This window comes from Natator depressus, chromosome 10, assembly GCF_965152275.1.
Source record: "Natator depressus isolate rNatDep1 chromosome 10, rNatDep2.hap1, whole genome shotgun sequence".
Taxonomy (NCBI): Eukaryota; Metazoa; Chordata; order Testudines; family Cheloniidae; genus Natator; species Natator depressus.
Window position 1 is genome coordinate 75,368,204 of NC_134243.1, and position 26,421 is coordinate 75,394,624.

Genomic DNA, 26,421 nt, shown 5'->3' on the forward strand with positions numbered 1-26,421 from the left:
CGGTGCAAGGACATGTGGAATACATGTGCAGCCTCAACACACACTGCTGGCTAAAAGACTTCAAACATATGTACATGGAACATGTGTGCTATTAATGGGATCCATGTGGACAAAGCACCATTTGGGTTTTGTCCAATTTTAAGAGTTTTTCATGGGTGGTCAGGAAACACACTTTGCTTAATTATAGTATCTAAATGAGACACAATTCTTTCTTTGTAATGGACAGTAACTCTTAACAAATGTTATCAAAGCCATCTGTCTTAGCTCAGTTTCTCAAAAAACATACAAGAATAACATGTAAGCTACTTTAGTTATGACTTTAAATTCAATAGCGAGACCCATGTAGCTGGCAGTGCACCTGCATCTTTAGGAGGGTATGTCTGATCACATGCTCTCGTGTGGTTTCAAGTTGTGAATTCCTGTTTTAGCTTTTGTTCTTATCTTTATCAGAAGAGTACTGAAAAACTATTTGAGGTATTCCTGTAAAAGAAATGATACTCGACAGCTCACTCTGCACCTAGCACTCTTTAAACTATGTTCCTTTGTTTGAAAATGTGGTAGGTATCTTGTATATTACTTATAACAATTTTCTGCGTTAAAATGCATGATTATAAAACAAGTGAAAAGTAACCATGACAATTCTTTATATTTAGATTATCACAAATTTAACAATAACCAGGAAGCCTAAAAAGTAAACCAATCCCAGCTTTTTTTGCATATTTAATTTGTTATTCTTTGCATAAAATGTAGTTGAACAACTCAACTTCCATTTGATTTATACTTGCATATAAGAATTTCAAGTGAAGTTCCAAAACCTGGCCCTCCTAGCTCTTCCAGAAATAACCTCGGTGGTCTTCTGATAATACTAAGTAGATGGGTGTTGTGTTTAAAATTGGGGAGCTGGATCACAAGTCCACCATTTTAGTCTTAATCAGTTTTAGCCTTTACTTCAGTTATGGTGTCTGAACATACGTTTATGCCAGACAAATAACAGACGAGATGCAATTGGTAGGGACCCAAGTTACCACAATCTGGGGCCCTGGGAAATTTTCCTATACTTCTGGATGGTCTACTGATCTCCTGGTCTGATCCTTCAGTCTTGTATTTCAGTTTCTGGTTTGATGTTTTCTCTGATTTGGGCCCTGTTCACTTATGACTTTTTAAATATATTTCTCTACTACAAATTACTTAATCTTTGTCCAATAGGCTTTTAACACATCAATCCTTTGGGTGTCAGGTAATCTGTATATTGCGCATGCGCAAGCTTCAGTTACCCAACTTCTGCATTTTTTCCTGCTGGTTTTGCAGTTTTTGGGTCACGTTATTCTGTGTCACCCTGTTCCTGAGCCTCCCAAAAAAGGTTTTGTTTTTTTAGATATTATTACATTTGTGTACCTCTTATTTACATCTTCCAACACGACATATTACTTATTTTGCCAGCAATAGTATTATTTTAAACAATTTGGCAATTTTATATCAAAGACAAATTGGCAAAAACACACTCAGGTCAGGCAAGGCCTTGGCCTAAGTGCCTTCTTGTGTATACTCCTTCATTATCCATAATTGCAGATCATTAAAATATAACTAACAAAGTTTTTAATTTTACCATGTATCAATCCTTCTTTTTTTATATTTCAGTATCTCATTCAATGTGTATTATTCTCCCCCTTAAACTATTTGTGCGGGGGGAGTTATGGAAAACACGAGTCTTTAATGTCAACATTTCTTATCTTCTTTAAACATGGGTTTACAAATGCCTTTTTCATTCAAAGTCCAGTTTTGTTTGTGAATCAATATAAAGAAATCTTCATTAGGAATTTTTCTGTGTTGCTTTTTGAGGTGTCTCTCAGTTTTAGGGCCTTGATATTGAGTTGCTTTTAATGTACCCCAACATAGGAATCAGCATGCAGCCGCCTTGTCCGTGAGTAGCAGCCTAGGATTGAATGTCTTGTGGTGTGTGCGTGCGTGCGTGTACACACACACACACACACACACACACACACACACACACACACACACACACACACACACACACACACACACACACACACACACACACAGAGTCTACCTGTTATGAGGTGGGGAAATTCCAAGAGACGCTTTCCTTATTATACTTCCATGCTATATATAAAGAAAATATTCTCCATTGGAACATTTTGCGTATGCAAGCCTACTGTAATCATTTTCAGACTTGGTTGGTAGTGCAGTGCACACCTTGGAAGTCCATCACAGAAGGTAAAGCCCAGTGTGATGGAAGGTGTCTCAAGTTTGCTTTAAGACTCTTCTGGGCTGTCCCAGAGACCAAAATACTCCCAGATGTAACTTAGAACAGCTCCTAGAGCTGCTGTAAATTGAAGTAGCCTCACTAGTGCTGACTATACATTCAGGTCAGAATGCATGTAGTGAAACCTCCTATGCCAGGGCTTGCAGGGGATGCAAACATAATACCATAGGAACTGTGCTGAGGAGATTCTTCCCTTGTTTCTTGAAGGCTGGTTATGACTCCCATATGCTGCTGGAGCGGGAGGCAGACTCCTTTCCAGAGCTCTGGAGAGGGGACAATGTAGGCCACAGTCAAAGATTTAGATAACAATGAACAACAGTCCCTTCACATAAGGTTTGGGGTTTTTTTTTTTTTTTTCTTCGTTTGTTTGGTTTTTTTTGTCAGTCTGCTGTTTCACTCAACATGTAGTTTGTGTGATGTTCTGATGGAGGCAACTTTTTAGTATTTATCCTTATTGTTCAGTTTTTGGCCCCATATCTTATACCACTGCAATCCTGTACACCGCCTCACTATAAAACACCATCCAGATTCTACAGTAACTATGGTATTCCTCTTCACCTGAGCCTTATTTCAGTATACAACCCTGACTCATTAACAACCAATTTACATGCTGAATGAGGCAGTGGTCTGGTAGGGGAAAAATGCAATGTGATATGCAGATGTTCAAAATGTTTCATTGACTAATTCTGCAATCGTGTTCAAGTTACATGTAAAAAGACCTACGTTGTAATAATCCTATGCAGTGATGTTGTAGCCATATTGGTCACAAGATATTACAGAGAGAAGGTGGGTGAGGCAATATGTTTTATTGGACCAACTTTTGTTGGTAAAAAGAGACGAGCAGAAGAAGAGCTCTGTGTGGCACAAAAGCTTGTCTCGCCAACAGAAGTTGGTCCAATAAAAGATATTACCTTATCCACCTTGTCTCTGTAATAATTCTATGTATTTTCCCATGTAGCTTGTAACAGAGAGGCCTAAAATGCCCTATGTCCCAGAAAATTGAGGATTTGTCTATTATATTCTTGCTACTTTGAAAGACTAGCAGGCTGAACAGAGTGTACGCTTTATTTTCTCCTCTGCTGTCTTTCTTTCCCTACTTTGTCTGCTACGTAAATATTTCTGGCTGCATTAAGTTGGGATTCAAAATGGATGATGATCCACTTAGTTGCCCTTCTCTTGTGTTGATGCTGGAGTTTGGTAACAGAACTGCCTCTCAGGGCTTTAGAGTTCTCTTTAAAAGAAGAGGGAGCTGGAAAGTCTTGTCAACTGAGCCTGAAAAAGGCACTGTGTGTATACTTAAACTCTTTTAATGGCTTCATTTGCACTTTATTCATGAGAACAATAAGGCAAACACAGATAAAACTACAGATTTTTGCATCCTGAACTGGCTACAGAACTGAATTTTATCATTTCTCCTTACTACTACACTGGGCATATTGTGTACTGAAAGCGTATATTCCAAAATTTGATACATATTCAGGCTTCCAAAACTGCTGGAAAACACTGTTTATCACACCATCTGTTCTTACTATATATGTAGATATAATATATAAAACCAAGCATCTAGGTACGGTTACATCTATGTAATTAGTCTAACTCTCAGTGCTCTTAGGGTTGTAAAGGTGTTAAATTTTCACACAGTCTAAAATTAGTATTGAAGTATTGTTGATAAAGTCTAATGGCAAGTGTCAAAGTTGATGGCTGTTGAAAAACCATTCATAACATCTAGAGTTATCATGCATTCCCCTTTTAAACAGCCAAAAATGTTACAAATGACCACTGGAAGTATTTAAATTCTTGTCAGTTGGCATCTCGTGGTGGTAATGCTTTGTGTCCATTTGCATAATTTTTCATTTTACAAAAATGAATTATTGCAAAAATCAGTGTTAAATATTGACCATGTGTAAGCTAAATTTGACTAGAGTGGACTATTATAATTTGTATTGGATCAGATGGCATGAAAAATCTCGCATTTCTAGAGAAGCAGTATCAGTTGTTTGGCACACTTCAATTTTATCTTGAAAAACCTAGCATGCTGTGCATTGAAAGCTTTTCACCGCTCAAAGTCACTGTACCGCTTCAGTTACTTTGGATCAGACTAGCTTCTTTGCCAACTATTGACAGTATTTTCCCTTTGCAAAAAGAAGAATCCATCAGTTTATAAAATTATTTGCCTTTTAAAGTGACAATAAGGTTTCTGATGGGGTTGAGTGCCATGCATTGCAATCGTCTGATGCATTGTTTTCTGTATTTTAATGCAGTAATGCAGTTTATAGCAGATCAAAATCTAAGACTTTCTTCACAGCATTTGTCAAGATGGATAAGTTTTTTGAAATGATCAAAATACTAACATAAAAGTTTTATTGCGATATGGTGCTCAACAAATAGTGATTATTCAGCTTGTAACTGGTCAGGTTGTTCTGGACAAAATATGGAACAAATTACTGTTAAGTTGGGTGCTCTGTGTTTGTGATAGTTTTGTATAGAGACATGCAGAGTTGAATCTCAGTTCTTGAAATATGGTGGGGAGATCTTTTTTTTTTTTTTTTTTTTTTTTTTAAGGCATGGTTCCTGTGTTCTTGTGCCAAAAACAGCCAACCACCAGTAAGAGCAGCAGCAAAAAAAATCTTTAGCACAAGCTACATATGTATCTGTAAGTACAAATAGGACCCAGATTTATGACGCCATAATATTATTTTTTAAAACCACATCAAATGAATAATACTGGGATGATACCATTTGATTGCTCAATGACTGTGTGGCTTGAAAAAATCCACAACTTTTAACCAGATCAAATTCTTAAACATCCTAAAATAATAAAAATAGTAAGCATCTTTATGGTTTTCCTATAAATTTATTCTCAAAGCACTGCAACATTCATGTTAGAATCCATGTTCTTCATTGAATTAAAAGTCAGTCACAACACTACTCCACTCTATTCAGTGCTTAAAGTGTGCTGAGTTGTGGACCTGGGAAATAGAACTGTTAAAATATGAGCCAGGTTGTTGGGGTTTGGGGGAGGCAGAAAGAAACCAGCAGCTCAGGGTGGCTCTACTCCCACTTCCATTCCTGTGAACAACAAAATGGCTCCTGCTTTTTCCCTGTCCCCTCTTCCTTCCTACAGCAGAAAAGGTCTGGGAAAAGGGACAGGGGACCCTGTTGCAGCCTCCCCAGACCTGGGAGACAGATGTGAAGAACATTAGGAGTAGCAATAAGGATGAAGGGGGCAAAATTGTTTCGGGGATAGGATTGGTTTGAGGCTTCAGGGACAGAATTAATTGCTGGGCAGAGGAATAGGCAGATATGGGAGTGATAGACCCTCCACTTTTTAGATGTCTTTAAGTACTGATTTTCTTTGCTGGTAAGTGGGGGGAGAACTATGCATATAACTCACATATTACATCAAAGACTTCCCCATCTGTGTTAATACTTGGCAAACAGGATACCTTATCTGGTCTAATAGTGTCGTCATTCTGTGATGAAGTGACAAGAAATGCTATACACAGGCACACATTCCGTTTCTGTTTACATACTAATTACTGATAAATGTCTCTCTCACTCTGGTGGAAAATCTACGCAGTGTTTTTTGTTTTTGTTTTTTTTTTGGTGGGTGGCAAAGGCACTGCATAATCTCTGCAAAGGATTATTTGTGAGAAAATTGTGTTCTATTTTTATTAAGTTTTTCTCTGCAACTAAATTCTTATGAAGCAGAGAAGTTGTAACGACAGGTTTCAGAGTAGCAGCCGTGTTAGTCTGTATCCACAAAAAGAACAGGAGTACTTGTGAGAGTACTCCTGTTCTTTAGAGACTAACCAATTTATTAGAGCATAAGTTTTCGTGGGCTATAGAAGTTGTAATGTTTATGTGAATACTTAGTTTTGGAGTTAAAAAAAGTAGTAGTCAGCATTTCCAGGAATATAGATTTTAAGTAAATTAAAAAAAAAATTAGGCAACAAACATTATAATAGCTATACATTATAATAAAATAAAACTGCTAAAATTAAAACATAGAATTAATTTTCTTCATTTTGTAAGGTAAAGGTGAGATACTTTACATCTTGGTTCAAGGGATATTGGGTTCTTTGATAACACCAAACTAGTATTCATCTCTGCAGACTGATTAAGGAATAATCTGACAGCTTCTCAGTGAACTAATTGAGAGTATATTCCATAAATGCAATAGTTACGGGCTTATCTGCACCTCTCCGACCTTTCTGGTCTGTCTCAAGGCACGCAAAAGAGGAGTCAGCTTCTTGTTCTCACCTGACTTGAGGGTGAAATCTTGCAGTTCCTCCATTCTTAGACCAGGATCCAAGTACACTGTGTTGTGTGTACAATCCACTTATCACCCTACAGAACTGAGTGGGGTTTCCGGCACATACCTTATCTGACAGGTGATATTGACCAAAATCTTACTTAAATGTGTTGTTTAATTGGCACAAAGCATTAGAGAAGAAGGGACTGTAAAATAACAAACAGGCTATGTGCCTATTTAGTCTAATCTAATCTTACACTTCACTAAAAGCTAAATTAGATAGGCTTTCCTCTCCAGGCTTATCTACATACACAGTGCTGTAGTCTGTACCAGAGGGTTCTAAATTTTAGTTAGCAGTAATATGTCACACCCTAATTGGCCCACATGGACCCTCCTGGCAAACACTAAGAAGTTTCCTAGTATGTATTAATGTAGTCCCCTTTTACAATGCTACATTAATGTGCACTATGAAACTTCTTAGTGCATGCCAGGAGGGTCCATGAAGGCCAATTAGGGTGTGACATACTAGTGTGACATGCCCTCAAATTACATCCCTCATCACTCGCCCCAAGGCGTCGGGGCTAAAAACTTTTTTTTATGAAACCTGAGAATCAACACAACTCTAGCATCTGGATATTTAAGAAAAGCTACAAATATCATGAGACTCTTGATACGGTTGCGGTGAGTGACTAGACTTCTGTTGCTAATAGAGTTGTCAGATTATTTAAAAAATTAATCATGAGATTTAAAAATATCACAATTAATCATAGTTTTCATCACCCTGTTAAACAATAATAGAATACCATTTATTTAAATATTTTTGGATGTTTCTACGTTTTCAAATATATTGATTTCAATTACAACACAGAATACAAAGTGTACAGTGCTCGCTTTAGTGTTTTTGATTACAAATATTTGCACTGTAAAAAAGATAAAAGAAATAGTATTTTTCAGTTCACCTCATACAAGTATTACAGTGCAATCTCTTAATCCTGAAAGTGCAGTTTACAAATGTAGAACTTTTTTTTACATAACTGCACTCAAAAATAAAACCGTGTAAAACTTTAGAGCCTACAAGCCCACTCAATCCTAATTCTTGTTCAGCCAATTGCTAAAAAAACAAGTTTGTTTACATTTACAGGAAATAATGCTGCCGGCTTCTTATTTACAGTGTCACCTTAAAGTGAGTGCAGGTGTTCACATGGCACTATTGTAGCTGGCGTTGCAAGGCATTTATGTGCCAGATATGCTAAACATTGGACTTGTAGGCTCTAAAGTTTTACATTGTTTTGTTTTTGAGTGCAAAATCTACATTTGTAAATTGCACTTTCACGATAGAGAATGCACTACAGTACTTGTATGAGGCAAATTGAAAAATCCTATTTCTTTTATCTTTTTTACAGTGCAAATATTTGTAATTAAAAATTAGCACTGTATGCTTTGTCTTCTGTATTGTATTTGAAAATGTAGAAAAACATTCAAAATAATTATAATACATTTAAATTGGTATTCTGTTATTAATAGTGTGATTAAAACTGCAATTAATTGTTTTGAGTTAATTGCTTGAGTTAACTGAGAGTGACCGCCCTAGCTGCTGTTTCTTTTTCTTTTGCACTTACATTTTTTTGTAAGTGCCAATTACATGTCTGCTGCAGTTCTAACTAATCACAATTTTATTTGATACTGTGCAGAGAGAAATGTAACGTACATTTTCTGCTTTCAAAGAAGTGTAATAAGATTAAAGGTTTATATATATCAGACTTACCAAAACTCCACTGTGAATACAGTACTGACCAATTTACAGTTTACTGACTAATGGTGAGAAGCAGGAGTGGCAGAAGTGCCCTAAGAGAGTGAGTGTGTGTGTGTGTGGGGGGGGGGAGGGGGGTGGAGGGGGTGGCACAGGTGTCTGAACTGTGATTCCCTGTGCTGCACCTTGCCCCGAGACTCTGCTCCCACTCTGCCTCTTTCCCCCCAAGACTGCCCCCTGCTCGCTTCTCTCCACCCCTTCCCCGTTGCTCGCCCTTACAGCCAGTAAAAAGTGGGAAGACCCTGGCCTTCTCTTGTTCTGGCACCTCTGGTCAGAAGCAACATAAATATTTTATCTGTGGTTTTTAAATTACTTGTGCTGTGGAAAAAGTTTTGTCAATCAGTAATAGGTTTGAAAACCTGATGATTATATCAGCGCTCTTCTGTGATCACACCATTTGGCGTACAGTGGCAGGGTTCTACTTGTACTTGATCACAACATGCACATGAATGAAGACAGACACAGGGATGGATTTAAGCATCAAAGTGCAACTTTATTAACACTTGGGAGGAGTGCTATATGCCATCCTCCCACTTCTCTCCCTCCCGCCTCCTGTGTCTCACACCAGGCATTTAACTACGTGTAGTCAAGGTTACAAGGCTTCTACCGTACAACTTATGGTAGACCCTCCTTAGTCTGCCCCTTGAATTCAACTCCTATGAATCCTCTGATCTTGCAAGGTGGGAGGTAAAGGTTTCCAAAAAAGGGACCTCTGTCCAAAGACTGTCCCTTTTAGCTACAGTCTCAAAGACCAGTGAAATTCTGGGTCTCATTTACTACTGGAAGCTGGCCTTTTTAGCCTGTATCTGCAGTGGAAACTGGCAGCAAATTGTGACCATCCAAAGAACCGTAAAAGCCTGGGAAGGGGTTTAGATTGATGTGAGGGAGGGAGGCATGCTGGCCTACCCAACTCACCTGTTCCCCCCACACTTTGCCAATGGAAGTGGAGTGCCCAAGGAGGAGTTAGGGCCCAGCCCTGACATTTTCAGGCATGTGCTCTCCCCCTCTCTTTTGGGCTCTTCATTCCCCTGCCAGTCTGACCAACATAACTTTCTCTTTCTCTGCCCCTCCTTTTCCATTGAGATGGGGTGGGGGCATTTCCCACTGAACTCTTTGCAAGTTAAAGAGTTGTCAGATTTTGGTGCTCCCTGTTGTTTTGTAGCTTCACTGACTGTATCCCTTCCCAGTTCTGGCATGGATGAGCAATCTGCGGAGGAACCTGATTTAGCTCCATTCAGTATCAGAGCTGTTCCCAGTAGTTGGCTTTGTATGATGCATCTAAATTGTTTTAACTTAGTCCAGTAATACAAAACTTCTAAGGCAGTGGTAACTGGGGGGGAGAGTAGGCAGAGCTACGTAACACTATGAAGGGAAGGGATGGGATGGATAAGAACAGTTTCTTGCACTAAGTTATGTAGCTGGAGTTAAATTTTGTTATGCATCTATGCTGAATGGCAGTGTCTGCATTTTAATTGTAGATAATTGAAGAGGTTTAGCCGAATATTTCAAAGTAAATGTATTAAAAGGATCTGCATATTTTGCGGAGGGAGAGGGGAAAGAAGCCTTTTTTTTTTTTTAAATACAAAAAAACAGTGACGGTAATAAAGCAGCTGAACATGTCAAGCCCTGGTCACACTGTCTTTTCTAGGCTCTGTCTTTGCTGATGCAGGTGAAATTGAAGACTGGGGCATTGGTATCTCAGCTGTTGCCAGCTACCCATCATCATTCATTGCTTCAGCTGCTATAGTTCTTCAAACCAGCATGTAGAAGAGAGAAGGGAGTGCAGTGTCTCATTCTTTATTTCATAACATATTCACGACAGTTGAGCTTTATTGCAGGCCAGAGGATGTAGCTCTGAAAAGATTCTTGGTGTGTGTTTGTATAGAAACTCTGTATTTTATAATTGGCTGTGATTCATCTTCTAGTTACATGTTCATATGTTATCAGAAATCTTGGGATTTAAATATATGGATGGAATAGATAAAGTATACTGTAAAAACACAATTGAAGCCTGGATTTTAGTGTACAGAAATAACTTTTCCTGCATGCTTGTGTGTAAATATAATTTTTTCTTACACTTTGTGTGCATGTAATGCCATGTGGTAACTTCACTTCTGCTAAATTATCATCCAGTTTGTTTTTTCAGGTTGACTCAAATGGCACTTATTACTAAAGTAAAGACTATGGTAATTAAGAAATTTAAAACAAAACTTTGTATTTCTGCTAATAGTTTAGTTTGATCCAAGGTTGTTTGGGTATGTCAGTATGGATTCCAATGTAGGTGCTTATATACTGTATACACACAATATCAGATTTTTTTTTAATTGCAGTGTCCTTTGGGGTTGTTCATGTGTCCTGTGCCTCCCATGTGAGGGCTTAAAGGGTGCAATGGCTGTAACCATTCCTTAGTTCTCTTTTACCGCCTGTTGCAGCAAGATGAGGCCCAGCGAAAGCATCAGAGATCTTAGATTTCTGTCTTCACACTCTCTCTCTAAAGGAAGTTCCAAAGAAGGAAGAAGAAAATAAATTGACATTCCCACTCTGCACCCTCCACCCCTCCCGGTACAGTGGCGTGAAGCACTTTGTGTCAACTGTCCCACTTTCTGATGAAGTCCAAACTCTCAGGGTTCAGACCATGCCTGTCCTGCAATGGACTGATCCCTCCCCATCCCCCAGGGACGGACACAGCAGAAGCCTCTTCTGCCTAAGAGAGAGCCACATTCCCAGGTAATTTGTCTGTGTGCAGGTCCTTCACTGCTAGGATCCACAGGTTCAGGGACACGCAGTTCAATTTACATCTACTTGAGCAGTCCCTGTGGGTCACTTCAGACTGTGACAAAGTTCCTCCTCTACCTTGGTGGGTCTTGCGCTTATTGGCAGATTTGCTCGCTTTGGAGCTTCACGGCAGCCCTCAGTTGGGCCGTTTTCATGAACCCACAGTCCAGGTCAGCTCCTCCTGTGTCTGACCAGGAGTTGGGAGGTTTGGGGGGAACCCGGGTCCGCCCTCTACTCCGGGTTCCAGCCCAGGGCCCTGTGGAATGCAGCTGTCTAGAGTGCCTCCTGGAACAGCTGTGCGACAGCTACAACTCCCTGGGCTACTTCCCAATGGCCTCCTCCCAACACCTTCTTTATCCTCACCACAGGACCTTCCTCCTGGTGTCTGATAATGCTTGTACTCCTCAGTCGTCCAACAGTCTGCGTTCTCACTCTCAGCTCCTAGCGCCTCTTGCTCCCAGCTCCTTACACGTGCACCACAAACTGAAGTGAGCTCCTTTTTAAACTCAGGTCCCCTGATTAGCCAGCCTTAATTGATTCTAGCGGCTTCTTGATTAGAACACCTGCAGCCAATCGGCCTGTCTGTCTTAATTGTCTCCAGAAGGTTCCTGATTGTTCTGGAACCTTCCCTGTTAGCTTACCCATGGAAAAGGGACCTACTTAACCTGGGGCTAATATATCTGCCTTCTGTTACTCTCCTGTAGCCATCTGGCCCGACCCTGTCACAAGACTGTCGTTGGTTACAACCAGAGTGAGACCAGGTAAGCTAGCATCAATCAGCGCTTCTTTGAGTACTCTTCATACTCTAGATTGGGCTGTGGAGAGGACATTGCCAGAGTAAGCACTGATGATATTGACCATTTAAATATCTGTGAAGTCCCTGGTGCCTAGGCACAGCTTTGGTGCTGGTAGTTCTGGCTCTGACCATGCCAGCTCCCCTCCTGACCGCCCCAACTCAGGCTCTAAAGCTGGTACCTGTGCCTGCCCATAAATGGGATACTGATTCTTGTAGCCATTGTGAGTATACATGTACCTTTGAGACCAAGAGGAACTCCCAGAGAGAGAGAGAGAGAGACTGGACAGCACTATAAGGACAAAACACCTAAGAAATCGGGCATAACAAGAAGCCAGACACTGAATTTGATACTGATGCCCATGTCTAAGAGGCATCCATATCACACCCAGCATCATAGAAGCAGCCAGCATGGGACCTGTTATGAATTCTGTACCATCCCTCGATGCTACACTTCAGAAAGATGTATTCCTTCTTCCCTCCTCTCTGGCATCAAGCAGGGAACCCTCTCCCCTGCCACTGACTAAAGAACCCAATGAGGTTGTCAGGGAGCCCCTCTTCAGAGTGCCAACCCAACGAGCATGGAGCAGTGAATGGCACTGGGGCAGCCAGCCACAACCTGGCCAATACCGATAGAATATAACAACTTGTCCATACTGGCCTTACTGGGGACAGTACTCCCATATGTCAAGGGCAGATCACCTTCCCACATGTCCAGAAAAAAGAAACAATCACACTTCTTGGTGGCTTTGTTGGCTAGACTAGCCATACTAGAACAGGAGATGATAGAGAGACAATGACCCCCCCCCGCCCCATCTTCCCTAACACATACTCCTAATCAAAGTAGCATCACCAGCACCCACCCTGTCAAGAGATGACTTTAGAGCAGTGGTCTCCAAATTTTTTACCTTATGCCCCCTCTTGCCCTGGTCCTTGCCTCCCCAGCCCCCGTAGCTGGGGCCGTGAGCAAGGCTGCAGCTCCAGGAAGGGGGGACATGGACCGGGCTAAGGGAGCCAAGGCTGGGGCCATGGCTGGGGGTGGGGCCAAGGCGGGGGCCTCTCAGCATAGCGCTGGGTGGTGTTCCCTTCCCTCCTGGCCCAGGCCCCAAGGGCGCCCCCCTAGAACATTTCTCCATGCCCCCCTGGGGGCTTTCCCCACAGTTTGGGAACCTCTGCTTTAAGGCTTTCAGGACCTCGTGTCCTGAATTGCAGAGACCCTGAACACTGAGACTCCTTTTATACCAGATAAGTTTCATTTGATATTCTGAGTACAATGTCCTCAGTCAGAATCACTTTTCCGATTAATGAAGGGATCCTAGAACCAACCAAAGGGCTACTGAAAACCCCAGACACTATTTCGTTCCTCCTCCAAATACTTGGAGAAAAGGCATTGGGTGCTGCTGAAAGGTTTTGAGAACTTGTAGTCCCATCCAAACCCAGAGTTCTGCATTGTATCTGTAGCACAAGGGAAGTCAAGGTCCAGTAAGGGCACTCCTAAGACGTTAGACTTGTGTGTTCAAAACCCTCTTTGTAGCTTTGGTTGGTGAACTACCAAGTACAGTTGCAGTACAGAAGTACAGTTACTTCTTGTGGGAGAGAGTAACCCACTTGCAAAAGTTCAGCAGGATTGCAGGGATGAAATGAAAAACCTCATCAGGGAACGGAGAAGCTGGTCAAGAAAACATCACTGCAGGTGCATGGGTGCTCTGATATGGCTGCAAGGTTGATGGCCATGGCCTTTGCCATGACAAGCCTTGTGGCTGCAGGCATCTGGCATATCACATGAAGCAGAGGCCACAATAAAGGACTTGCTTTTTCAGGGAATGGAGCTCTTCAGCCAGAATACAAATGAAGTGCTCCAGTCCCTCAAGGATTCAGGGGCCATGTTAAGGTCCTTTGGGATTTACATGCTATTTCCCTGCAGAATGTCTTGTATCAACCCCAGCTAGAGCAGAGGATACCTTATTCCCAGACCAAGAGCCAGAATATCAGCAGCAGGAGAGTGCTAGGTACTCCAGGAGACACCCTCTTCTGCCTCCTTGGCCAACCCAGCTCCTTCTCCGAGGCATCAAATTTGATAAGAGTATCAAGTGCCACAGCAGAGCCCATCTAAAGCCCATCCTTCAGGAATCACCTTGCTTCATTCCATCAGGCCTGGTTTGCTATCACACCCAACAAAGGAGCATTAGACATCATTACCCATGGCTACCCTTTAGACTTCCATTCCCCCTACCTGCCCTTCTTTCCCATCCCTTTTCAGGGACTCTTCTCACAAGAGCCTGTTAAAGCAATGAGGCCACTTCCATTTGTTTATCAGAGAGCCATAGAAGAGATACCGTGGGAATGATGAACAGAGGAAGAGCTTTTCTACTCCTTACTTCTTTTTCCAGAAGAGGAAAGGGGGGGGGGGGTCTTGATCATATCCTAGACCTGAGGAGACTGAACAAATACATATTTTGCTTCAGATTCAGGAAGGTAATCTCAGTCATTCCATCTTTCCAGGCTGAAGATTTAATTTGTGTCTCACTACTTGCAAGATGCGTACTTTCCTATATCCTTGTATCTGACCTGCAAGGAGTACCTAAGATTCACAGTGGGACCCAACCATTGCCAATACAAGGCACTGCCATATGAACACTCCACAGCACGGGGAGTCTTTGCAAAATGCCTAGCAGTGGTAGCAACACATGCCAGACGAAAAAAGCATTCATGTTTACCATTGCACCAGAGATTGGCTGATTAAGGGCAGATCCCAACCGAAGGCTGCGGCACACCTGAAATGTGCCTTCTTCCTGTTCTTTCAGCTGGGTCTACTAGTGAACTACAAAAAATACTTCCTCCTCTTCCCCCCCCCCCCCCACCCTTTACAAAAAATGGCATTACAGACAACAGTTTATGGGAGTCCTGATCAACTCCAGTTTGGCAAGAGCATACCTCCCTGAAAACAGGTTCCTGTTGCAGCAGTCATTGCTTTGCAGGGTAGAATCAAACCAGACTAAGACTGTATGGATGTTTCTGGGGTTGCTTGGCCATATGTTGGTGTGTGTGCGTACGTGACGCCACTTGCCAGACTTCACCTACAGTCACTCCAACACTGTCTCAGTTTGATCTGTTCCCCAGCAATGCACCAGGTGAACAAGAAGGTGGTGATCCCACCATGCATTGCCACACAATTTAGCTGCTAGAAGAAGCCTGGAAATGTGTGTGGAGAGGTACCATTTTCTGCCCCATCCCTGATAAAGACTTTTAGTTATGGGTGGATCAGGTTCAGGTTGGGGAGCCCACCTGGACTATCTACAAATGCAAGAGGACATAGGGTTCCACATCAATATTCTGGAGCTCAGAACTATCAGGCCAGCCTGCATAATATTCCTACCTGTTCTTCAAAACTCTATAGTGCAGTCTTATGCAGTGGTTCTCAAACTTTTGTACTGGTGACCCCTTTTACATTGTAAGCCTCTGTGTGTGACCTTCCCCCCTTGTAAATTAAAAACACTTTTTTACATATTAACACCATCATAAATGCTGGAGGCAAAGCAGGGTTTGGGGTGGAGGCTGACAGCTTGCGACCATATTTTAACCTCATGGTCCTGACCCCCCAGTTTGAGAACCCCTGGTCTTATGTGCATCACAGAGATGTCATCTACATAAGTGTGCACCTTCTCGCTTATTTCTCTCTCCTCTGCCTGGGAGCCGTCAGGCTCTGGACGTGGTGTTACCAACACAGGATGACCTCTGATGGCTCTTCACCTCCTGGATATCAGCAAAAACCTGATGGATTTCCTAAGTAGTCAGTTACCTCTCCGGAATCGTCATTGTGGAAATCCATCATAAAGCCAATATTCCTACTTTGGGGAACCCCAGTAATAGACCTGGTTGCCTCCAGTGTCAATGCCAAGTGCTTGAACTCTTGTTCCAGAGGTGGTAAAAGTCTGGGCTCGTTACTGGGCACCTTCTTTTTGCAGTGGTTTCAAGGCCTCTCAAGGCCTTTCCACTGATTCCCCGAGATGATTTCCAAAATCATGTGACAAGCCTTTGATCTTTCTCGTAGCTCCATACTGGCCAAGGCACCTTTTGGCCAATGGATCTACTATTTCTCCCTACAGTGTCCAGACCTGATCTCACAACACCATGACCAGCTAGATACTCCATCCAGACTTGAAGTTGGTGAACCTGATAGCATGATTGTTGGCTGGTTGAGTGCCACAGATGGAGATTGCTTCCTGCAGGTCCAGAAAATTCTAATAGATGCTTTTCTGCTCTGTATCAGAGTAACATATTCATCTGAATGGAAAAGTTCTCGATATGGACAGCCCATCATGGTCTGGTCCAGGCCTCGTTGCTACAGATCCTTGTCTACTTATTGCATTTAAAACAGGCTGACCTCTTATTCAGCTCTATTAAGATCCATTTCATGGTGATTTCAACTTGTCATCCACCTGTACAATTATGTTTGGTCTTCTCTCACCTTTTATAGTATCAAAGTTTTTTAAAGGGCTGTTACACGCCCACCAGTCAGAGGTCCCTGCCTGGGACCTCAATCTATTTCTTCTGAGACCTTTAGAGCTTGCATTCAAACCTCTGTCAGATTGCCCCCTGTAACACCTCCTTCTGAATACAGTGTTCCTAGTGGTTATTACGACAGCCTGGAAAGTGAGTGCACTTCAGGTGCCTATAATTGACAACATTCCATAGGGACAAAACTGTTGCAATCTCACCCGAGGTTCATTCCTAAGGTGGTCTCTGAATTTCACCCGAACCAGTCAATCAAGCTGCCTGTTGTCTTCCTACAGCCACACTCTGCACAAGGAGAAAATAAATTATATACACTAGATGTATCCAGGACTTGGCTTTATTACGTTAATGACCAAATTGTTCAGCCTATTGCCCCGTCTATTTATAACTCTATCCGAGTGTTCTGAAGTTCAAGGCATCTTCTTACATTGTGTTATCCATTTCAATATCATCTGTATTTTGCTTTGCTGTCAGTTGGCTAATGTATCTGTCATACCAAACATCAAGGTTCACTCCACCAGAATTCAAGTGATATAGTCAGCCTGTTTCAGAAATGTGCCAGTTTCCAACATCTGCAAGGCGAGAATGTGGTGTAATTTGCTCGCTTTTGTCAAGCATTATGTGTTGGATTTAGTGGCTAGAGCAGATGCCAAATTTGGAAGAACGGTGCTTCAACTTCTGTTCAGTTGAAGCGGCTGAAATTCCTTTCTCATTCTCATTCTGAGGGGATGCTGCTTAGTCACCTACAGTGGGATCCACACTGACACATACTCAAAGAACAAACAGTAACTGTAGTTCTGCGAAATGTTATAATCCCTGTGGATCCCACACCAGCCCATCCTCTATCCCTGCTTTCAGAGGTCTCAGCTACCACGGACTTCAAATGGTGAGGGAACTGAGGGAGGTTCACAGCCATTCCTCCCTTCATGCTCTCACTAGGGAGCAGGAGAAGGCATGGAGTGCATGCACAGTTCTGATGGATTTTGCTATTCAAAAAAAATCTGAACTCTCTCACATGAGCCACATACATATCTACAGTGGGATCCACATTGTCTACAACATCTCAGAAAACCACAGTTATTGTAGGGTAAGTAGCTATTCTTTTTCCACATAATATACACTTAAGATTAGTGTAGTAGTTATACAGACTATTTTAAATTTTATTCCAGGCCCAAGAGAACAATGTGACAGGTCTCCTTAAAATGGAGATTACAGCTAGTGTGGAATCATACTCTATGCTCGCTTTCTTTGGTGGACTTATTAGACCAAAAGTAAAGTGTTCTGCTCTTACATTGGAATTATCATCTGGAAGATTCATTTGTTTCATGTAATCAAGAGAGAGTGTGAAAGTTAATTGTAATGTTCTTGAATGCCAAGATGTGTAGACTTTTAGCAGAAAGAATTTTGTAAGAACTTTTTAATGATGATGAAGTTATGTTAATAATGTAAAACAAGTGGTAATGGCTAACTATCGTGGATTTTTTTTCTGAATTGCAGCGCAAAAACAATTCACCCCTTTTTTCCCCCTTAGGGTCTAAGAACTTCTTTAATTTGCAAGATTTTAAAATAAACCTTTAGAGTTTTTTTTTCAGACGAATAAAATGCTTGCCTATTTTTCTCTTCTTCAGCTAGCTGTTGTAAACTGTTAATATGTATTCCCCCTGCCTTTTCTCCTTTCCCTTAACTTTGTGGGGGTGTATTAGAAGTTACAATTAAGAGTACAGAAGAATTTCAAATATTCATCTGTAACTATATTTAGCAAAACAAGAGTTGAAGTTACTTTTTCTTTGTTATATTGAAATAAACCCTTGTTTAAATAAAGCATTTTAAAATTGAAGTTGTTCATAGCAAAACACAAATATTTTATTTAAAATATGTCACTGTATATGCCCTAATGGGTGCAATAAAAGAGGCTAGTTAAGAGTTGCTTCTCAGATAAGTTCATAAGAATAATATTGCTTCTAAATGATGAAATTTAAGAGAAGGAAATTAGAAGCATCTCTTGCAGTATTGTTAGTAGGAATATCCTTAGTTATTGATGCAAAGATGGATATTTAAAGTGCTGTCACAGAAATTAGTTTGAGAGAGATTCGTGTAATAAAGGGTAATCTCATAGGCCCCAGATTCTGTAAATACACGTGTACTTAAGTTTACTACCATAAGTAATACCATTGAAATCAATGAGACTATTCACTGTAGTATAGTTAAGCATGTGTAAGTATTTGTATGATTGAGCCCACAGTTTGTTCTTTCAGAGTAGTTTTTATACGAAGATCTCAAAACATATGACAAGATTACTGCAATTTAGGTATCCCCATTTTTATGGATGGGTTGAAATGACTTGCTTAATGTCACACGGGAAATTGGAGTTCTAAGATGTATCAAAGAGTTTCCAGCCAGGTTTCCAGACCTGCGACCTAACGATCGGACATCAAGTTGTCATGAAGAGAAAAAATGTTTATTGGAAGTTGAGATGTTCTGAGAAACTTAATTAAATTATCTGGGAAGAAGAATCCACTTTAAAAGGGGATATTCTATTCACCTATCTTTTAGTCAGAATTTTTATTAACTTTTACATGAAGTTCGAACAAAATTATTTTTGTAAATATAAACTCCACAACAATATTAAATTAATTCCTGTTACTATAAAACTTAATTGTTTGAAAGAGACACATTTGTAGAATGCATTCTTTAAGAAAGGAAAAAGTACATCATATATAGTTAGTTTCTGGTTATAAACCTATTCATGTTACAAATCATTCTCATTAAAATCAAATTGATTATGCTCCTGCTACACAATTCATTCAAAATGTGGTTAAAAGCAGTTTTGAGTTTAATCAGAGGACCACCTCCAATCTTTAGAAACATGCATGAATATTGTATTCAGAATTAAAAACTTACTCGGTAAGATATTCTTTTAAAGTACAACTTTCAGTTGTGTATAAATTTCAGTAAATTGAGCTTCAGAATGTTAAATTTCTGTCAGCAAATTCTAGTTCTGAAAGAGAGATCAGAAACTTCCCACCCCCATAAATTTTAGGGGAAAAAATTGTAATATGTTTCTTAACTGAAGCCGGGTTTCTAAATGTGACTAAGTACTTACACTTTATACAGAAATGGAGACTTTCTTTTTAACAGAGGTTATTCAATCAGTTTTCCTTCTGATGTTTGCTTGTATTCATAAAATAGATCAGATCTATACGAACTGTCAAAATTGCTTTCTGTATAAGACAATCAAACTGAAAAGTTTTACATCAGGCTGCAACACCAAAAATATGTCATTTAGTAACCTAAACAAGTCAGTTAAATCATCAAAAACAATGGCCTTAGAAATGCTGCTAGCCTGTGGCATCTTCTTTTCCCTCTGCTGGTTCTTACAGATGCTGGCCTGTGGTCACCCCACCCAGCCTTTCATCACTCTATGCTACATGGTTTCTAATCCATTTACTAGTCTTTTAGTCACCTTTCAGATGTATGGGTAATTCCATTACTTATTGCTTTTACCTGATTGGAACATGTCAGTTGCGCCTCAGTTTTAGAAAATTGCTTTTAAAAATCATGAGTGGTACATGTATTTAATCTATCTGTGTATTAAATAATACCATGCTATGAAAATATTTGACATTGAAACAAACCCTTTATTGGTAATGTGAACTAAAAATATATTGTGTGTTTGTCATTTACACCGTTAGGTTAAATAAAGTTGCTATTTGTCAAACTGTTTCTAGCATCTAGTACTTTTTAGTAAATTTGTAGTTCTTTATATCTTTGTTTTTAAATAGATAGAACTCTGGGTCAAAGTGGTCTCGTGATAAATGTAGTCATTTAAAAACAAATAATTGAACCCTATCAGTCAAGGTTTACCCATATAAAAGATTATACAGTGTTTTTTTCCCTTTGTATTAAAGTTAAAGTTTGTAAAATGGATGGATATATAATTTTCATGTTCCTCCTGCATTTAATTTACATGACTTGCTCAGAGACACTTTCTCATACAAGTTCAAAGTGAGGAAAAGAGTTGAACTAAAAAGTTGAGAATGATTTTTACTTTCTAAAAACTTAGTTCAAACATGCTAAGGCAGAAAAGGAAGCTAACATTTTATGTATGACTTTGAAGGAAAGATTGGAGTGCTGCAATAGATCACTGACTAAGTCCAGATGAAAGAATATAGGGGGAACTGGAAATTCATTCTAGATCTTGCAAGTGAAGTGCTAATGACGGCCTGAATGTCAGTGTCATCTTAAGTAGAGCACTTAGGGTGTGGTTGTTGCTGTATAAGACACCAAGGAAGGCACAGCTTCTGTCCAGATTATTTTAAGTATTAACTATCTTTTTTAACTGTAATTTTAATTAGAAAAATTGTTTAATGCTTTTGAGTTATTTAAGAAATAACTCTTGGCAATACCACAGAGTTAGTATAAATACATTTAGAAGCTTTTTGAACTGCTCTGCATAGAAGTAACTCCCTAAACCAGGGGTGGGCAAACTTTTTGGCCTGAGGGCCACATCGGAGTGCGAAACTGTATGGAGGGCCGGGTAGGGAAGGTGGTGTGCCCCCCCCGCCAACAACCAGGCCTCCGCCCCCTCCCCCTGACTGCCCCCCTCAGAACCCCCGACCTATCCAACCCCCCCAACCCCCCCCCCCCCCCCACCAACAGGCCCCCCGGGACTTCCATGCCCTATCCAACCCCCCTGTTCCCGGACCACTCCACCCCATCCAATCGCTCCCTGTCCCCTGACTGTTCCCTGGGACCCCTGCCCAACAGTTGCACCGCTGCGTGTGTGTCCCCACCGCTCCCTCACTATGCCTCTCAGAGTGGCAGGAGCTCGCAGCCCCGCTGCCCACACGGCAGCACAGAAGGGGGGACAGTGGGGGAGGGGTCGGGGGCTAGCCTCCCCGGCCGGGAGCTCAGGCTGGGCAGGATGGTCCCGCGGGCCATAGTTTGCCTACCTCTGCCCTAAACTCAACAACGTGGCCCCTATTCTTGTCATATTAAGTCCCTTTCAAAACTTATTTCTGCTATATTTTTGGGGGGTGAGTTTAGTTGATTATATATAAATTGTCTATAGTTGTTCCACTTCTAATCTACTTGTTTATCTGACTGTAGATTGTAAGGTCCTCTGAGCAGACAATGTCTGTGAGTTTGTACATAGTAGATACAAAACAATAAAAATGTATAAATATAGCAGAAATGGTGTGCATTTTACTTAGCTATTAAATGACTAAAAATGTAAAAGACAAGAAAAAAAGCTGCTGGAATTCCTCTAGTCACATTTTTTGTCTTATTTTCTTTTAAGTCTAGACTTTTAAATGTAGTGATATTTTTTATTTTTGCATTCATTGTTTTGAGGTTTGAGCTCCAGCATGAGCATCTAGATTTTAAAAGAAGAAGTTGAGTTTTGTACAGTGGTTAATGTAGCCACAGAAGAAAAATCTTACCACTAATCTTTTGTTAGGAACCTGTAGGCGTCTTCATGGTTTGCTAAATGTCTCACTGTGGTGTGAAGACTTTTTCAGCATTATGTTATTGTCTGTTGGTTTATAGAATTCACATCTAAATAGTATGACTGTCTCGTGTCGTTTAGCCAGGCTCTGAATACATTTTCAAGTAAACTATTTGGATTACTGTGGTTGGTGGTTTTTTTAGGAGTGGTTTTTTTGCCCCTGAAATCTGTAGCCCTTGAAATCTGCTCTGAACTTTTATGATTACAAGAGCATCAATTCATAAGAGTGTATTACCCTTGGTAAACTGCAATACACAATCTCAACAGTATGCACAATTTAGACAATACAGAATGAGTGGTTTTACTCTTGATATTTGAACTTCCGGTTGACTGCTGGCAATAAGTCACGTGACAAAAATTTCACTTCTCCACTTGTTCTTAGGAAGTCCTGCACCTGTATACCAGAAAAAGCTAGCTTACTGAGGCACTATGCTAATACAATTTCCTGTGCTTTTGTTTTAACCTGCTAATTTTCCTTAAAGATTCTGTTCCTGTTTCTTCTTTTTTCACCACTACAATTTCCTTGTAACCAGAACAAAATCAGCAGATGCAAATAGTTACCCGTACTCTAATACCTTTGATGTATATATCTATGTCTAGAGCTCATATCTCTATAGTTTCTATGCCCACCGTAATACAATTTGCCAGTTATGCACTGTATTCATTTTGGAATGACTGAAACACCGTGTGCTTGCCGTAATTGGAGAATTGGATATGTGTTAGTTACTACAATGGAGCTGAAGCACAATCAATGAAACTGAAAACAACAATATTTTAAAAGTGAGACTTGATCTTTTCCACAAGCTTTAATCCTTATGCCAAGAATGTTGGTTGGTCTTTTAATTGCACTTATTGTTAACTTGTTAGATTTGTGGTTTTATGTACCTTTTAAGTATAGTTGTAGTCCACTGTGTGGGTTTTTTTTGTGCTTCTCCTTTTTGCTATTGTTCAGTTTTGTTTTTCCTGTACAGATATACTGCAAAGACACAGTAATTCTGCACCAGTATTTACATTGCTGACTTTACCTACATCTTTCACTCACCCACCTTATACAAATAAAATCACCTTCTAATTTTTTAACCTATGAGGCTTCAGACCACTATCATTACGGTTTTTACTGAGGTGTAGAGCAACTGTAACAGTGCTGGCACAAAAATTATTCACTGTAGATTTTCAGTGTTTGAAATTCATCTGTAGAAGGCTCTCTTGCAACATTAACATTAATAGGCTACAGATGGCACTTTGGCTCCCAGTTACATTAATTCATTATAATGTAACAGCCTTCTTGAGAGACACCTCTTGGCTATGCTAAACATAACTGGATCCTCTCAGGGATAATATTCTAATGAGGTAGCAGGTGTATTTTACCTTTGTTAAATACAGCAACTTAACCTAAATGAACTTTGCTTAGGATTTGCAGTGTAGTTAGAATTTAGCCTTTTGCTCTATTTATGTATCCCATGCAAAGGGTGGGGAGAAAGAAAGAATAACTTTTCTGACTACTGAGGTATTGCATACCAGCATCTGAAATTATACCAGCAAGCGCAAACCTAAACATGTATACAGGATTTGCTTGTTCCTTGTGAACTTTTCATGCCAGTCTGCAACAAAATCGTGTTTTTCATCTTTCCTCCTTCGTTCCCCTGTCTCTCCCCGCCCTTCCGCCCCGGAAACGTTATATGAAAACAAATTGTCAGTGGACTATTCAGGCTGAGAACTTAATCGAGCAGACTGGGGAAATGCATTGTTAAAGTTTTTATAGAAACTTTAATTTTGCTTCTTGTGTATATTAATTGCAAGAGGATTTTTGTTCCTTGAACACACAACCCTTGGAAGCAAATTGCTATCTGGCAAAAAAATGTAAAAGTTCCACATCCTTTCTAATGAAATGCACATATATTCAGCTAAATATAGTGTTATACATTGGGCTATCTAAATAAGCCATGGATAGATAGATAAATCATACACGGAAGGGGGCAGAGTTAGTTGGTGTGTAAGCTTTTAATTTTGAATGTCCCATTTTATGTATGATTAAAGATCCTCAGCTTGTGGTATCTGACTCAGTTCCATTGACGTCTGTAGAGCTAGTCTGATTACATCATTTGAGAATTTGGCACAAAATAGGTATTGTAATTTTAGTGTACCATCCCTTTTTGATCTGATATACCATATAGTCCAGGGGTGGGCAAACTTTTTGGCCAGAGGGCCACATCGGGGTGTGAAACTATATGGAGGGCTGGGTAGGAAAGGCTGTGCCCCCCAAACAGCCGTGCCCCCTCCTTCCTATATGCCCCCTCCAACTTCCCGTGCCCTGACTGCCCCTTTCAGAATCCCTGATCCATCCAACCCCCCTGCTCCTTGTCCCCTGACCTCCCCCTCCCGGGACCCCCCTACCCCAAACCGCACCCCCTGGGATCCCACCCCTTATCCAACCCCCCTCTGCTCCCTGTCCCCTGACTGCCCCCCTGGCCCCTATCCAGCCCCCGACAGGCCCCCTGGGACTCCCACACCCTATCCAAACCCCCCTCTTCCCTGACCGCCCCGCCCCAGAACCTCCGCCCCATCCAACTGCTCAATGTCCCCTGACTGCCCCTGGGACCCTCTACCCAACTTTTGCACCGCTGCGCACGTGCTGCCGCCTCCCCCTTACCATGCTGCTCAGAGCAGCAGGAGCTTGCAGCCCTGCTGCCCCCCCTGCAGCATGGCTGCAGGGGAGGGGGGGATATTGGGGGAGGGGCCGGGGGCTAGCCTCACCGGCTGGGAGTTTAGGGGCCAGGCAGGATGGTCCTGCGGGCTGGATGTGGCCCGCGGGCTGTAGTTTGCCCACCTCTGGTATAGTCAGATGTCTATAAGTGCTGGTCCCTTTCCACATGCAAGACTTTACCCAAAAGGTGAGGGGGATAGGGTAGAAAAATACGCTTATTAAACATGAGAAGTTAAGATGGAAAAATGCTGAAAGCCAGCTTAGTAGTAGTTAAAGCCAGTGCTTCACTGAAGTGACTGTATTGAAATATGACTCCCACTGAGAGAGGAGAATTCCAAGTGATCCATTTGCTTAGTGATGTTTTAACCAGATAACATGGAAGGTGTCTTACATGCTATCAAACCACAGCGTCTCAATGAGCCTGAAAATATTGGACGACTACAAAATAATTTGTTTACCTGAAAATAGTCCTCTTTTGGATGTTTACTAAGCATGTTCTATCCTCTTAAGATAGAGGAAAATACCGTCAATTAATTTTTGACCATCCAGAAAGTCAAGAGCCAGAATTTTTTCTTTTGTTCACTCCTACTACTCTTAGGTGCATGGAGGTTTGTTTTGAGATGGGCCAATCAAAACTTCTGGAAATTTTTGAGATTAAGTTCTTACTTCCCTGAGATGAGTAGCATAGTTTTAATGATTTCAATTGAGGTGAGTATAGGCAGTTCACACCAGTCTTGGATTAGTTCTGTTCCATTCTCTATAACTGTTCTCTTGTTGTAGAACCAGTGTCTTTTTGTTGTCTGGGTACACTGCAAGAAGGACAGGAGACGTGTTATGGGTTTTAATCAGACCGCAACTTTATTATATAGATGTCTGGGACCACCCGGCAGATCAAGTGTACGCTGCAGGCAAATCTATGCTTATTCAAATCAATTCTCTGGGGCCTCCACCAGCCCCTCTTTGTTTCTATTGAGGTCACCCAGCTCACCCATGGTTTGGACCTTACCATCCACCACCCTCATAAGAGGGTTAAGGAGGGCTATGAGAAGGGGGGCAGGGGCGTTGGCTCCCTGCCATACCAATCAGAGGAGTCCCCAACCCCCTCCCCCCATTCTGCTCCTTTATCCAATACCTCCTTTTAAGTCCTTTACCAGGCCATTTATCTGGTCACTGGCTGCCCTCCCTATGGAGTACCTGCACTGAACATTCACCACCAGGAGGCACCAGCAATTTGCTTGGCTGCCTCTCCCCCAGCCCCGCCAAGTTCCCAGACATCTCCAAATGGCCTCTTGCCTAGCAGCTGTACTGGGGAGAAAGAACCCATTGTCCCATGTGTGATTGTCAGTGTAGTGGAAGGACCTTCTGTTTTCTCCTCCACTAGGGATACCCCCAACTTTTTAGCCAGGGCCTGAAATGTGTCCAACAGGTGAACACACTCATTTGATCCGGCTCACCCTGCGAACAAGAAATCATCCAAATAACGCACTGGCAGGAGTCGGAAAGCAGACTTGATATCACATTTAGCCATTAGCGCCCCAGGGGCACACGCCCATACGATACGAACAGCTTCATCGATGGAGGAATAGCGTACGGAATATAGTGCTGGGTCTCTTCCATCATTAATAGAGCCACCTTGTGGGTATGACAGGTGATGAATTAATCGGTATGTCCTTGGGGTCGTCTTGGGGACCAACTCCAGGGGGCAAACTCTCAAATATGTATAGGCAGCTGATGAAATGGCCCAGCTATCTTGCCCTCCTTTAATTCTTGTGCAGTATT

The 26,421-nt window shown here is 41.3% G+C and overlaps 1 protein-coding gene across 7 annotated transcripts in view; it reads left to right on the forward strand.

The window, feature by feature from the left end:
- The window catches only part of MEF2A (myocyte enhancer factor 2A), a 155,931-nt gene that overhangs the window by 19,482 nt on the left and 110,028 nt on the right, over positions 1 to 26,421 (forward strand). The gene's annotated exons all lie outside the window — the stretch shown is intronic.